The sequence below is a fragment of the Haemaphysalis longicornis genome, unplaced genomic scaffold (genome assembly GCF_048455015.1).
Source record: "Haemaphysalis longicornis isolate Haplotype H1 unplaced genomic scaffold, Haemaphysalis longicornis Haplotype H1 scaffold_6, whole genome shotgun sequence".
In the NCBI taxonomy this organism is placed as follows: Eukaryota; Metazoa; Arthropoda; class Arachnida; order Ixodida; family Ixodidae; genus Haemaphysalis; species Haemaphysalis longicornis.
Window position 1 is genome coordinate 88647316 of NW_027526407.1, and position 16249 is coordinate 88663564.

Here is a 16249-nt window from a genome sequence, read left to right on the forward strand (position 1 = left end):
CGCCGCAGTGCCAGCCGCAGGACGGCACGAAGGCGGCAGCTGTCTTTCAACCATACCCACAGTAAGACAGCTACGCCGCAGTGCCAGCCGCAGGACGGCACGAAGGCGGCAGCTGTCTTTCAACCATACCCACAGTAAGACAGCTACGCCGCAGTGCCAGCCGCAGGACGGCACGAAGGCGGCAGCTGCCTTTCAACCATACCCACAGTAAGACAGCTACGTAAGGTAGTTGTAGTTGTAGTTGTAGTTGTTCCAGGAATGCCACCGTCCCCCGTCGGTCAACAGCTTCGTTGGCGACGAGGTCCTTCCGCAGCATCCCCAGGGCACAGCTCAGCAGCTCGACGACATGAATGTGAGGAGCACCATTCACCGTTCTTCGCTCTCCCGGTTGCAATCAAGACGTCTGGCGGAGCAGCAGCCGCATGTGGTGGCGCTCACACCTACCCCGCCCAGAGAACGAAGTGAGGACGGGTCCTACCACTTTTCAGACATCACGACGCCCACATCCTTGAACAAAGATAACGTGAGCCTTGGAATGGAGCCCTGCAACAACTCCAAGGTGCCGGTGAAAGACCACATTCCGCTTACCACGATGGGTAACATGAACTACCCCAGGAAGAGAATCTTGTGCCGACCAGAAGGCAAAAAGATGACCGATACCAACATCTTGGGAAACTCATCCACAAACGTTTATGAAGAATCCATTGAGGATCAGGACATCGTTTCAGCTAAAAATGATGAGGCCGAAGCCAGCGGCGAGGTAGCATCAAACGCCCGAACGAAAGATGAAAAGCACGACGAACATAAGGATACACCTGCTACAGACAAGGATGCTTTTGCGACAATTACCGATACCGACAACAAAAATCTTGAAGGCAAGCACGTGGACAAAAGACGGACTTACGCATAAATGAAAACGAGAACCAAATGACCATGAGAGGGAGGAATACCTTCAAACAAACGGACAGCATTGACAGCAGAACACGCCGCTTAGAAACGCCGGAGAGGATCTTTCTGGAACATGCAGTGAAGAATTCCTCATCAATGGAAACAAGCTTTGCTCTAGCACTGGCCAGAAAGAAAGAGAACCGAACCACGAGACATAACCAACGGGAAGAGACCTGCAACGGACTCTTTAGCCTTTCGTGGGTCTGTCGAGACAGAGCCAGGGGCCCACGCAAACAGCTCGGTGGTGCACCTCTTTGCAGTGTGGCCGAGTGTAGAGACGTAAAACATCAAGCAAAAAGCTGAGACCTAGGTCACCGGCCAATCCACTACCAAACCGAGGAGGACAGCCGCCGAGTGGAAGTGAAGGAAGAAGCGGGGAATCCGTCCTGGGGAGAACAAACATTGCGTCTTGAGAATCGGACGTGGTGTTATATATATATATATATATACATACATACACATATACATATATATACATATAGATATATACATATACACATACATATACATATATATATAGTAGGATTCTACATTTCACACACTAGTTATTTCCCACCCCGCAGCCATCCGCGCTCAGAAAACATGCCTTGCGAGCGCCGGCTGCGTACGGGTCCGTTGTTCGTGGAGGCAGACAAAGGCAGGAGGCGGAGAGGGCAAAACACCATATGGCAGCATTTATTGCAAATTGCAAATCAAATATACTGCATACAGACTACTCGTAGGCCATAACGGTAACACTGGGAGCGTGGCATTAAACAACGCTAGAGATCGAGAAGGTTTGAATCACCGATGGCATACCGGAGCAGCGGAGCGCTGCGCGTGTGAGCGCGGTTGCACTCTCCCAGCTCGCCCGGACACGTCCCATTGTGGCGCGTTTCCCAGGTCCGGACTGGCCGCCGAAACGTCCGCGCGCCACCGCATCCCCAAGACAAGAGAGCGTCCTCTCGTTATGCGACAACCCACCAGACCTCGCCATTTGGTGGCGCTAGTGGCGAGGAAGAACTGGTTCTCAGGTAAGGCAGAGGGGAAAAGGGTCAACGCCTCCACCCTGGCGACAACGAAGACTCCGGTCGCTGGCGCCCTCTCGTATGGTTCCCGTCGCGCGAGTGAGGCGCATTGTGCAACGCCAGCCGCGATGGGAAGCTAGCCAGAAAGGGGTTCGCGTGAAAGTCGCGATCCCCACATCCCTCCCTCCTAAATTTCTTGCGTACGCCGGCGAGAGCTGACTACAGGACTAGAGGCGACGGAAAGTTCGTTCGTCGATTAAATCGTAAGTCACTGCATACCGTTCCCTACGCCGGCTTCCGCTTGTCCAATGCCACCGCTGGCAGTGTTCCAGCAGGCGCGGTCATCACCCGCTGATGTCTGCAGGCAGGTAGATCCGTGAAGAATCGCACCAGCCAGCCCAAGCAAGCGTTGCTAAGGTGGCGGTGCATCCGTGATGGCCCGTGGCCGCAAAGTAGAGACTGCCGACTCCCTCGGCCAGGCTGCACCACGCCACTTCAGCAGGCTCGCCAGCTGCAGACGACCCGTCGTCCGGCGCAGTAGTCAGCAGCATAAACACGCTCCATCATGTGGTCCAAGCCTGGGTGGCTCAGCTGCACAAAGAAACTCCCCGCACCTTCAGTGTAGGGCAGAAAAATAGCTCTCCGAACGCACCGCCTTTGTGGCGCGATGCTAATGACAACTGCCAGGTTGTCAGCATTGTCATCGCTCTGTTAATGTCAACAAAGCCTAATAAATTGTCCAAACCCTAAAATGTATACGGCGGGAAAAAACAGGACCGCGTAGCCCCGTAGGAAAAGGGCGCGTGCGCAGGTCGCTATTTATAAAGCCGGTCGTGCTCCGGCACACCGCGCACTCCGGCGCCGCTAGAGCCATCTTATTGGCCGGCGAGTTCTATGCCGTGCGTGCAATGCTTTTACTTTTTTTTATTAATGCCTGCTCGATTCGAAGACGTTTGTTGTGCACTTTCGGCGTTGAGAGGCCGCGATATGGATTTACGCAAACTATAGTGTGAGAGCAGTCTGGAAAAACTAATCTGACCTGGGCAATGGTCGTGCTTGCGCGAGAAACGCGTAGCGCCCCGCGTCGTATGTTGCACCTGGGCGTCAATATTTGTGTAAAGCACAAAGCTACATAACAAGCTGCCAGCCGGCGCCCGCGCGACTGCACAAAGGCAATCGTAGGTAAAAACTGTCGGCAGCTTATTTTAAGCAACGCACGTACATACCGCGGTTTGCTTGTGCATGTTTACGCCATTTGTTTAGATACTCTTATTTATCATCGCTAGGTAGCTACTCCAGGATACTGATTATTAAAACCAAACAAGCCGCGGATCTCGTTAGGGGCGAACGGATCTGATAGTACGGTGAAGCTAGAATGTCTAGTTCATATCGTAGCATCGCCCCCGCTCCCCCGCCGACCTAACGCTTGTCATATTCGACCCGCAGCCGTAGGACACCGCGGGACGCTGCCGCTTCCCACCATTTATTTAGCCTACGCAGGAATTTAGATCAATGGTCATAATATAGTTTTACACCTACAATTTCATTACCCAACAGCGTTTGCGCAAGATTATTCAGCTTACATTTGAAGTGACCCCAGTTTGCGAACTGTAGTGAAGCAATATTCAGTCAACTGGGGCGGGTGGATCGCCATATCCCCCCTTAACAACAAGTACCCATCTTCCAGCCTCTCCCTCACACAAACCCCTAACAACTCCACAATTCCGTAAATATTTTAAAATGACTGCAAACCAAGCAGCCTCATCAAGAAATGAGCATGACTAAGCCCTAGGAATACCCATGCACGCTCCAAACGAAAAATATGACGCGTTGGGTGCGCGCAACACTTTCGAGGAACAAATCAAGGTGCAAGCCGTGCAACACACTGCGCACCTGGATCACCTCACCAAGATAACCGCGAGCAGACACCTATTAGACAGCCTCCGCATTTTACATGAGAAGACCGCCTTCGACAAGATCTCCACCCCTGCGGAGAGAGCTGCGAGTCCAGGAACTCGAGGAAATCTGCACGTTGTTTGTATTGACACAGCCACAAGGAGCTATGGTTTCAGCCGCCACCGACTGCTCGAGCAAAGTTCTTGACCCCTGCTCCACCCAAACCAAACACCCGAAGGAGGACGAAGAACTGGCCTTTGCCCTAGCCCGTTCTGGTTCTGCACGTTCTGGGCCATATTTTCATGTTCGCGTTCCATCTGATGCCGACAGTACATCCCAGCATGCAGTGCAACTAGAAATGATCACTTCTTTCGCACTGTGAAGCTGAATGTGTAAACCATGCGATAAGGGAAGCAGATCTTGCATTTCAGTAGTTGTTTAATTAGCATTATTTTTAATTGGTTAGCAGTAGTAGTTCAAACCTAGAAGTTAGAATTGGGGTAAACTTGTATGTGATTGCAAAACAAAAAACTGCTTCCCATGTTTCATTCTCCACAACTTCTGGTATCTATTCATGTCTTGCTGGCAATCTTGAATAGTTTTTTTTCTACTGTTCTCATAGACAACCAACGAATTCTTTTAAATGAACACAGAAACTAGTTGCCTCACATCAAAACTAATTAGATATTTGAAATCAGCTAAAAAAACTGAACAAGCCTATGAAGTTTTCAGAATCGGTTGGAAAGCAAAAAAAAAAAAGATGTTTCTGGAACCAGTGTTTCCTTAAATGGAAAGCCTGCAAAACGGCCCTTCGACTGCCCACCTTTACACCCTCACAAAAACTCTTGGGCACCCACAACACAAACTCACTCAAGTTCACCTTCAACTTGCCACCTAGCATAATCAGAAGTTCCAAGCAGGAAAATTGACCCAGAATGCAATACTGCACCGGCTAAGGAAATGATTACACACTTGGTGAAGGGGCGTGTTGGCTATTGAAATGAACTTTACATGAAGTTTTATTCACCACGCATAAAATTAAAGGTAGAAACTAGTAGACACACTATGCAGAAACTAGCAGACACCCGAGACAAACTATGTCACTGCGATCGCTAATCAGCTATAGTGTCAGCTCTCAGATTTTTTAAAATTAAAATTCGGGATTGGATGGGAATAATACACACGACTAAAATGCGATCCCAGTACGCATCCCCGTCGCCAGTGTGTTTTATGGTTCCAGGTGAAGGTGGGCCTTGTGAATGCGTTGTGGCTTTCTACTTAGAAAGCCGACTCGGTAGCCGACCTGCAAACCTAGCAGCTACTGTAACTGCTGAAACGTTTATGTACGTATTGAAAACCTTTCAACACAAGTATTTGTACAATGTTAAATTGTATATGTATTTCTAAACATTTTCAAAATTCGCAGATCTAAAAATTTCGATTTAAAAAGTTCTAGGGCGTTATCAGCAAGACCGTTTCTCGTCAAGGTTCTTTAGGTGATGCCCTTTCGTTTGGGATAGAGAATATATACTCGACAATAATCGGTTGTCTGTCCCTTTAAGACGCCTCACTTTAATGCACCATGAGTTGCACTTGTAAGAAGGCGCGTGCTAAATGTAATGGGGAAACGTATTGTGCCGCGGAAACTATCAAGGCCGCGCCATAATTGAGGACGCATGCACCTATTGCTTCTGTAATTCTGGTATGAATGAGCACAGCAAAAGTTACATAAACTACGCAGCGATTCGTGCTGGCACGCATACGAACAAATAAGGAGCAAGGATAATCAAACGGCCCATATTCAAAGCTTTCATAGCTTGAGACTTGTCGTATGGAACTACTCTATTCAGAAGTTGCTTGTAATCGGTCGGCCTGAATTTGTAGTTGGGATAACATACTCTGCACGCGAAACAATACTATCACAGCCGTGATATACTATTATAGGTACAAAAACATCACTGTAGAAAGGACCAATTAATAAATGTAGGTACCACCTCCAGGGACGCCAGGAGCCGTTGCGCATTACTGGCTCTATGGAGTGGAATCATGGGCATGGAGTGGAATACAACACATACTGCAGGCATTTTTTACAGCAAAGCTGTATACCTCTACCCCCCCCCCCCAACGGTTTCATCGACGTGAGCAAAAACGATCCCTGTGGGCAAAAAATGCCCGCCAATCCACCCTATGAAGGTGGTTTGAAAACGAAGCTGTAAACGACACCCACAGTGATTACCCATGCAACGTCACTTGAATTCACACACGTGACTCTACAAAAGATGAAACCAGAGACAAGTGAAATGCACTTAACCATACCCTTTCTTGCATGTTCTTTGTTAAGGTTAAATGAATGCAGGATTTAAGAACGGTGGTCGGTTGAGTTGTATCGGTGTAGCACATGAGTGGACACTTTTTTTGCAAAATGAAGGAAACTCAAACCCGGTGTTAGACGATCTCACTTCTGTTTCCGTCGCTTCCGACAGAGGCGACAGGATCGGTGGCAGAGACGAAATAGAAGTGCGATGCCATGCGTTGTTGTGAGATTCCTTTTATATTTATATAACCGCATCGTAGCGCATGCACAAGGAGCGCACACGGCCGCCACACGTGCCGTGAGCGGAGCGCACAGCGGCGCGAAAGGTAGCGTGACGCTATCACATGGCATTCAGCGAGAACGCAGGGGGTAAACCCGCAGATGTGCTCGGTGAGTGCACCGTCTGTCTCCCGCGTGGGCTCTCTCCGTGTGATACCTAGCCCTTCGGTGAGCAACATTAGGTTGGGTTTTGTTACCGACGTCTCCATCATGACTGCAGATAACAAAAGTTCTGCTCTTAGATGTACTGCTTATATCTAGAAAAGTCAAAAATCCTCGACTACCAAGCAAATTGCGTTAGTGCTCACATGAAGTCAAACAAGCCGATATCAGTGGGCATGGAAGTGCAGCAACGATGCTCATCTACAGCGACCCTTTCGCTTGTGTTGTGCAGATTTTGACCTTCCTTGCCTCGTGGAAAATTCTTCCGCTCCCGGCTAAGACACTGCAGCCAACTGCGCAACTCGGCGGACAAGGCTTCCAGGCATTGCATTCTGCAGTAAACACTCCGGACTGCCAAGCGCAGCAACCGTTTTTGTGGAACGACTCCCCGGCCCTCTGCGCACCGCCGTCATCCAAAGTAACCGACGCATCACCGCAGCTCTACTGGGACCCGACAGCTGACGCCCGAGGATCGCCTTCAGTGGGCATGGAAGTGCAGCAACAATGCGAGTCTACAGCAACCCTTTCGCTTTTCTTGTGCGGGTGGGTTCTGCTCCTTCCCTTTATAGCAAAAGATCAAACAATGTTTGCTTGCTGCTGCTTCCATGCCCTTGTGTAATGATTGCTGTGACAAGCGAATGTGTTCATGTTGTAAAACTGCTGATCATGTCTGGCGATATTGAATCAAACTCCGGCCCCCCAAAGGATGTTCCTGACAAACACTACAACGAGCTGCTTTCCCTTATTAAGTCATTGCATAACAAGATATATGTAAAGCACGATGAACTGATGGAGTCTATTAATGAAGTGAAAGAGGCGCAATCATCCCTTGAGCAACAGATTACGGATCTCGATAATAGGCTTTCGGAAGTTGAAAAACATGTCAGCTGCCCCGAAGGGCTGCCCACGCAAAATTATCAACCACAAGTAATGGCGCTGAACCAACGGCTAGATGACTTTGAAGATCGTTCACGAAGGGAGAATTTAATATTTCATTGCCTTGCAGACAGCTCTTCCGAGACGTGGGCACAACCACAAGAAAAGGTTTGTGCAGTTCTAAATTCCGTATTGAACTTTAACTTGACTACTAGCGACGACCGAATATCTCGCGCCCACAGGTTAGGCAAGTTCATTCCTGGTAAATGTCGGCCAATTATTGTAAAGTTCTCCTCATCCAAATGAAGAAACAGCATCTTGAATTCCAAAAAAAAGCTGAAAGAGTCTGACGTGGTCGTGAACGAAGATTTTTTCAGGGCAACGAGGAGCATGAGAAAAAAGTTGTACGAGTACGGAAAGGATAGCGGCCAGCAGTTTACCATTCGCTATAACAAGCTTTACCTGAACAAAAAGTGCTATGTCTACTCTCCTGCTACCGATAGCATATGCGAACTGGAAATGAACAAGCCAAGGCAGATCGATGATACGTCCGGGGGTTCAGATACCGTGTCATCCTAACATCTGACCCGCGCCCAAAAAATAACGACAAGAACCTGTCAGTCTTATTTTCAAATGTGCGCAGCGTCACTAACAAGCGCGATGCCTTGTTTTCCCTTTTTGATGACTGCGCTGCAGACATAGTAGGCAAACTCGGAATTGTTTTGTTGCGATAAAAATTACTTTGTATACCGAGCTGATCGTTGTAATCAACCTGGTGGTGGTGTATTGAACGCTGCAGCCGATTGTCTCACTTCCAGTATGGTGATAACAAATTCAGTCTTAGAAATTATCTGTGGTTTCGATACACTAAAATAATCAAAACGCCCTGTTTTGCGCCTGTTATCGTCCGCCCAATGCTACATCTGACTTTTGTGACAAAATACATGACGTTCTTAACAACCTGGTCTTGAAATTTCCACATGCGCCGTTGTTCTTGCTCGGGGACTTTAACTTCCCCAAAATAAACTGGTCAGTGCCCTGCTCTGCTTGCAGTAATCTATCAGGAGATAGTACTACATTTTTTAACATGTGTCTCGACTTTAATTTGACTCAGCTAGTTGACAAACCAACCAGAGTGGGTCCGACGTCCGCTAACATACTAGATCTGGTCCTGAGAAATGTTCCAGATCTTGTGCGACTCCTAATTTTCCTTCCTGGTTTAAGCGCTCATTGTTTCAATTTACCTTAGAAGCTGAGGTTTCGCGCCGGCTAACACACAGCAAAGCAATGAGAAATTACGCCAAAGGAGACTACGCTTCAATTAATACAGAACTCGAATGTTTTATCGATGCCTACATGGTAGGCTTTTCTGATCGCACGGTTGAACAGAGTTGGTACTTGTTTAAAGAAAAAGTTACATTTTTGACTAACAAATATATTCCTTTAGTTGTTATTTCTGGCAAGCAATGCTCACCTTGGTTCACATCTGATCTAAAACGACTGCAAAGCCTAAAGAAACGCTCATTTCGTGTAGCCAAACGCAAAAATGAGACATCCCGCTGGTTTGCTTACAAAAATATTTCCGACGCTTATCGTGCAGCCATAAAAAAAGCAAAGGACGTCTTTTTTACAAACACTCTCCCCTCGCTTCTCCAAAGTAACCCAAAAATGTTTTGGAAGACAATTAGACCTAATAAAAAAGAACTTATATCTCTTAGATATGCTGACAACCAGGTCATGCGCAGTGACGAATGTTGTCGCGTTCTGAATCAAGTATTCGCCAAGTCGTTTTCGAATTGTCCTGCGGATGTTGTGCGGCAATTATGCGATTACAACTTTTTTCCAATAGATCCTATTGTAGTAGATCCTGTTGGAATGATGAAGCTGATTCATGACCTTAAACCTTCCAGTTGTGGCGTAGACGAAATTAATCCCAAGCTCTTAAAAAACACCGAAGTTTATTCGTCACTAATCCTGCCACACATCTTTTTTCAATCCCTTCAGTGATGTGCTGTGCCAATTGATTGGAAGGTGGGGAAGGTCGTCCCTGTTTTCAAATCCGGTATCCAAAGCTCTCCTTTAAATTACCGGCCAATAGGCAGTTTTAGCATATCGTTACCGTGTTTACGTTACCGTTTACCGTGTTTGCGGGAGAAGACTGCGCAGCGCGAGAGTTGCCGCGAACGGCAACTTACCGGCACAGGCTTCACCGTCGTCAGCGCTTCCGGCAACACGGTAAACGGTAACGCAAACACGGTAACGATATGCTAAAACTGCCTAATATCGTTAACGTCTATCTCCTGTAAACTTTTAGAGCACGTCATTTATTCTAACCTTCTATCATTCCTGGAATCCAACTCCTTTTTCAGCCCATTTCAACATGGCTTTCGGAAAAATTACTCATGCGAAACTCAGCTTCTAACATTCACACACGACGTTGCATCAGCTCTGGATCGCGGTTCATCTGTAGACTGCATCTTCGTAGATTTTCAAAAAGCTTTTGGCAAAGTGTCTCATGAATTATTACTTCTTAAGCTCAGTACCCTAAACATTGACCCTAATGTGGTTAAGCGGATAGAATGGTTTTTGACCAATCGCACCTAATTCGTGACTGCTAACGAATGCAATTCTCTCCCTACTGATGTTAAATCCGGTGTACCACAGGGTTCGGAGTTCGGTCCTCTGCTATTTTTAATATTTATTAACGACCTTCCTAATGGTATAAATTCCTCCATAAAATTATTCGCTGATGATTGCGTAATTTCGCGAAATTTGTGACCGAACGGACAACTTTAATTTACACGCCGACCTCGACACTGTCTCTAAATGGTGCAGCAAATGGCACATGATACTTAACACAAACAAATGCAAAAGCATGACCATTACGCGCAAACGTTATCCCCAGCAGCCCTTTAATTACAAAATTACCGGAGCCACTCTCGAATACGTTACATCCTACAAGTATCTAGGTGTTCATATCAGCATTGACTTAACATGGCACACAGACATTAATTATGTCTGCAGCAGCGCAAACCGTTCCTTAAGATATATTCGCCGTAATTTCTCTCATGATCCATCCCCCCTCAGGTTAACACTTTATCGGACACTAATTCGCCTTAAACTAGAGTATGCCTCGGCAATCTGGGACCCTGCACAACAAAACCTAATTTCTCTTCTGGAATCTGTACAAAACCGGTCAGCTCGATTTATACTTTCCGACTACTCCCGTACCTCCAGTGTTTCACTAATGAAAAATAACCTGGTTCTACCAAGCTTGCACCATCGCAGAAAAATGTCACGACTCTCTGTTTCACAAAATCTATTGCCATAACCCATCTATAAGACGCGATCTTTTCTCACGGCCCACGTACATATCATCCCGAATCGGCCATCCATTCAAGGCAACAACGTTCCATCTGGCCGCACCAACGCATTCTCAGATTCATTTCTCCCCAAAATGTCTGAGGAATGGAACCACCTTCCCCACCACATTGTGTCCATTGAAGATCCGGCATCATTCAAGAATGCACTTTCTGTACATGTAATGCAGTAACCTGGTTTCCGGAAATATGCTTGTGTTTACATACTGCCTGTACTCCTACACTGTTACCTGTTTTCATGCACTGTACCCACCCCCTCTGTAACGCCGTAAAGGCCCTGAGGGTACTCTAATAATAATAATAATAAAACCGTGCTCTCACCAAATCCGACGCCAAGGCCAACGCCGACGTATACGCTCCCTTCCGTCGCCACCGCTGCCACCAGCTGCCTGGACGACCGCCGGCTTGCCCAAGAAGGGAGGCGACGCACGTAGTTCCAGCAACACAATGCCCGTCGTTCCTTCAGCGACGCCTATTTTGTGCGCTACCTAGCCAATCAGAGGGTGGCAAAATAAAAAAAACGAACTAAGCGATTACAACAGCCCGAAGACGGGACACGAGAAAGGAGGAGACAAACATGTGCACTGACTATCAACCACATCTTTTTTATTGCATTAGGGCGCAACCTTTGTACGAAAGAGTCAAATCTGCGCAACAATAAATAACAAATAGAAGAAGGCGACGGTGCTGTACGAATTATTAAAGCACACAATGATGGTAGGAAACCCGTATCAATTCGAAAGATATGCGATCCCTTTTCCGTTCACGCGAGACACTGGGCATACGAATACACTCGTCGCAGCATTGTGCGATACAGAAAGCCTCGTGGGTCACGCGTGCCCTTTCTTCTTTTTTTTTCCAATGCACAGCAAGCTGACTGCTAGCATGACCCTTTGAGAAAGTTCTCGTAGTCACGCAGGCGATCGTCAATGCAACGTCCTGACAAGACAGCGGGATTTTGTAAACAATTCTGTGCCTGCATTCCACAACCGAGCATATTTCTTTTCGCAAGACTTTTCTGCGTTATGCACTGCGTTCCAAAAAAAGTGCGGGCCAATTCACCCTGTGGAGGGCGTTTCGAAAGCGACGCTTTATACACCACCTACCACGGGTGCCTACGGCCCGGTTGCGTTATTCACACGTTACACTGTACCTGTAACACGTTATTTATTATTTCACTTCAGCACAATGTTCAGAACGGAGTGATGACCGGTGTGATACGCACTCAGACTTTGCGTTTTCAGCGCAGTTATATTATTCGTGAAAGTTAACTCAAAGCACATTCCACGTATGGTAGTCGGTTGTTTGGTATCGGTATTGCACACGAGTCCAAACTTTTCGAGGTCTACCTGGCCAAACCACTGGTGCACACGGCCGCCACACGTGCCGTGGACGGAGCGCACAGAGGCGCGAGAGGTCGCGTGACGCTATCACGTGGCATTCAGCGAGAACGCAGGGGGTAAACCCACAGCTGTGCTCGGTGAATACACCGTCTGTCTCCCCTGTATCTGCGTGTGCTCGTAGCTCAATTGGTCAGACAACGGGCTCTCGCTCCGTTTCTCTATTCGGTATATGCACGAACAGGAAGCTGTCGGTTTTCAGAAGGTACCTTATGCAGGAAACACTAGAGTAGGTGGTGATAGAAAATTCCTCATACGTCTCCTTCGTGAGGAACTCGCTTGGATCGCCGCAACTTCTTTTAACATCTTCCAAATACATAGGCATGGTAACCTCCAGCCACTCAAGCCTGTCATAGTCAGCATCGCCGTAGTGCCGGACATCGGGGAACTTTTGGCGCAGGTGCCGGGTTGTATTGCTCATGTCCAGAAGTATGAACTCCTGATAGAAGTTCCTCATGAATGTGATGGTGGGGCCTGCAGTTGCCAACAATGGGCTGCATGTGTGCCTGGCTTGTTCTTTTAGGTGTTATAAGGCAGCGGTCAAAGCCGGAGGCAGAACTTGAATGGTCCTTCTCACGTTCATCTTCTCGATATTATTCGTATGGACGGGCTTTCGGTGTAGATAACGGACCGGTTTCACCGTCAGGTTCTCTTGCAGGTCATACACATACTTTAGGTAAGATACCTAAATTTTCCCTTAGGTCCTACGTCATGAGCGTGCGTTCTTCATTCTTCAGCACATCGCAGGAGTCGAAACTTAGGAGTACAGGTTTGTTACAGTCGCACGGGGGTTCTACTTCAAACGCCAGAGTGCCCTGGTCCAGCATCTTCATTTTGACTCGGTGGTGGTCGGTGACAAGTTGCACTATGCGGCAACCACAGGTTTTTTTCCTTTTTTCATCACAAAGAGCACTAGCTCGGGAAGCTGACTACCCGTTAGACGTTTAGTGAAGAAGTAGCCTACGGGGATTGCGTACGACGAAGACAATCCACTTAAAACGAAGCAGAGGAGGGAGTGGGCTAAAACAACATCGTTGCTGCTAATCCAACATCCGCTTGCCTAACAAAGCATGCAGTCCCGCTGCTTGTTATACTGAAGCTTTTCCCTAAAGGCCAACTGCACTCAAATTTTCGACGGCGTAAAAATAAGGCCATCCAACAGGGCCAATAAAAAGAGTGCGACATGCAAAAATTTCCCCGCATTTCCCCGAGGGGGAGAATGTGAAAGTGCGAATGCACGGTTGTCGGCCCGCTTGCGGCGCTTGCGCTCGGCCCCCGCAGCCCACCGCCTCGCCGCCTTCTCTTCCATCTCTTCCATCGGGTTTGTAGTATCACGTGTACACCACGCAGTTATCAAGCCGCTATTGGCGGTGAGATCTTTGAGTGGCGAACCCTGGCTCTGACGTCGGCTTAGGGATTCGCGCCGCTGTCGTCTGCTACACTCCGCTTGTGAGGGGCAACAGTGCCTGGGCTAGAAATCCCCCGCTTCGTTGCTGTAGTGCGTTAAAAAGCGTATTTCTAGCGACTCAGTTATTTTGCCAGCTTCTGACGCATCTGAATAATTTGAAGCTGTATCCCCCACAAGTTTGCAACACACGAAGAGATAGAGAACAACTTTCTTCAGAGTATCGGTCAGAAGATCGTGTGTAACACGTTCTTTCTTGCTTATTCGCGAGGATCAGCGATCAGAACTTCTCGTTAAGTATTCAAAATGCGTAGGCTTCCCTGCAGTATTTTTGAGATGCTCCTATGAAGACTCAACAGTCTAATACTACGTACCAAGCAGCGGCCTCTACACGCTCATCGCACAGCAGGAAATAAAGCTGCTTTCTTCTGCTTCTTTCGTTGTTGTCTTGTATCGGATTAATGTTTCTTGCTTTTTTTTTTCTGCCCAACGCATTAATTTTTCTGCGCCGTCACCAACTTCTTATTAGGAGGTTTCGGGATGTTTGGGAGCCTCACAAAGGTCGTGTGGATATTTCCTTCATTTTGTATGGCATACATTCCCTTCTTCACAAATTGGCTTTCATTACGGCTGCGTGCAACAAGGTGCATATCCGCAGCGTGCTTTGTTTATTCACATGCAAATACAATGAGAAGGTTTGTGCTACGCCACCGCGATCGCGCCCTAAACAACGTGGTCCACAGTACTCGAAGGCGGCTTTTGTGCTCCGAATTTCTATCGTAATTATATCGTTATCATAACGAACTGACTCTCAAGTCGAACAATGATGACATGATTACGGTGTTGAAGGCATGATATACTCGCTAACTAACGTAATAAATAGTATAGCTGCATATATTACAAGACTCGAAACCGAAGAAGAATTCCAAGTAGCTCTTTATTGCTTTTAAACCCTTCCAGGAGCGAAGAACAAATCCTATTCTACTCGGGATGGCGTTCTATGATTTGAAGAAACTTACTTTTACTCCCTTGTCCTGTACTGATGACCCGGCCCACTTACCAGATCGATTTAATTGATAAACAAAGTTTTCCCCTACTCCCTTTCTTCTTCCTCCTCCTCTTGACTGCAGTTTTCCTATAACGCATATCCGAATATCGGGAAGATATGGCTGTGCAAAATGTTCCGAAATATCCCTCCAGGTCTTAACAAACATAAATGTGTTACTATAAATTTAACGAAGACGTGACTCGTTTTGCTCACTAAACCTCCATACTGGTAAGATGCCTGGTATAGAATCGGCACGCGCGTATATACACACTGGGTTATTTGGAACTCAACCTACAGTTTTTGCAGTCTATAGTGCATGTCGGCAAACTTTCATTCCTTGAGAACGTAAAGTGATGTGACAAAACGCGTTCGAGCGTTCGGCAAGGTTGCAAAAACTGTTTTGCCTTACATATAATTACCGGGAATCGTGATGCCTTCTGCCAAAGCCGACAGCCCTGAAAGCCTAGAATTTGTTTTGGTCTTCCATTTTCACTGTTCTCGGTTATTAACAGCTGACTGTTCCTTTTGTTCGAATGCTTACATGAGAAGCTGACGCTTAGCTCCGACTCTTCGCGCTCCGCACCGGACCGGTTTCGCAAGGAATGGGGTGGCGCCGGCAACGTTTCTCCCGTAGCGGTATCCAAAACTATACTTTAATTGACACCATGAGCTAGTGTATGCGATTTTAAGCCTATTATTATGATAAAAAGTTACCCACACGCCAGTTCTGGTGCGGACAAGCATCATACGTTGACCGAGCGCAAAGAAACAGCAGGGAGAGCGATCCTGAGTGAAGCAGACGACAAATGCGAGAATCCCTAAGCTAACGTCACGGAGGCGCGCGTCGCAGCGCCGCCTGTGTTCGCGCTCACCGCCAATAACGCCGCTGAGTCGCCAACGCACGCCGCTGACGACGTAGTTTGAATGCGTTAAAGATATAAGGCGCGTTACTGACACCGATATCAGCTTCGCGTCCGTGGCTTATTCGGTAGAGCGTCGGGCTGCGGCCCGCAAAGTCCTCGGATCGAAACCTGGCGCCGGATGCTGTTTCGTTTTTAAATATAGAGGAGCACTGCGGACGCCGCCGCCGCCGGCGGTGGATGGTTTGGGGTCGCTTATAAAGTGCATTCGCACTTAATATACTGCGTTTGAAGTGTGAATGCGCGCGACGCAAACAGCTCGTGAAGATTGGTGTTTTGGGAACCTAAACTGAAAAACGCGGCCATTACCGGCGGCCGGGCTTCACATAGGTGATGGAACGGAAGCATGCGCATCAGAATCAGAGGCCGCTCACAGCAGCCTCCAAATGCGCGTGATAACGCCGTGTGTCCCATTGTTATTTCCACAGAAGAAGTCCCACTAACGTCTGCCCAAGCTAATGAAGTTAGGCGCAATTCCAACACCACGTTGCTATCGATCAGGATCAAGAAGACCATCCGACAGTTATTTTTGCATCAGAAATAGTTGCAGTGACATGTTGGACGCGATAGCGTTACTTTGACGCCGAATGGGTGTTTTAGAAGGGAGTTGCTGC

The 16249-nt window shown here is 47.6% G+C and overlaps 1 protein-coding gene across 1 annotated transcript in view; it reads right to left on the minus strand.

Moving 5' to 3' along the window:
- The window catches only part of LOC144143130 (neprilysin-2-like), a 41569-nt gene extending 38649 nt beyond the window's left edge, over nt 1-2920 (minus strand). Inside the window, exon 1 of the mRNA XM_077674936.1 lies at nt 2235-2920. The gene's annotated coding sequence lies outside the window, so the exon portion shown is untranslated. The remainder of the gene's footprint in view (nt 1-2234) is intronic.
- Nucleotides 2921-16249: the final 13329 nt, after the last annotated feature.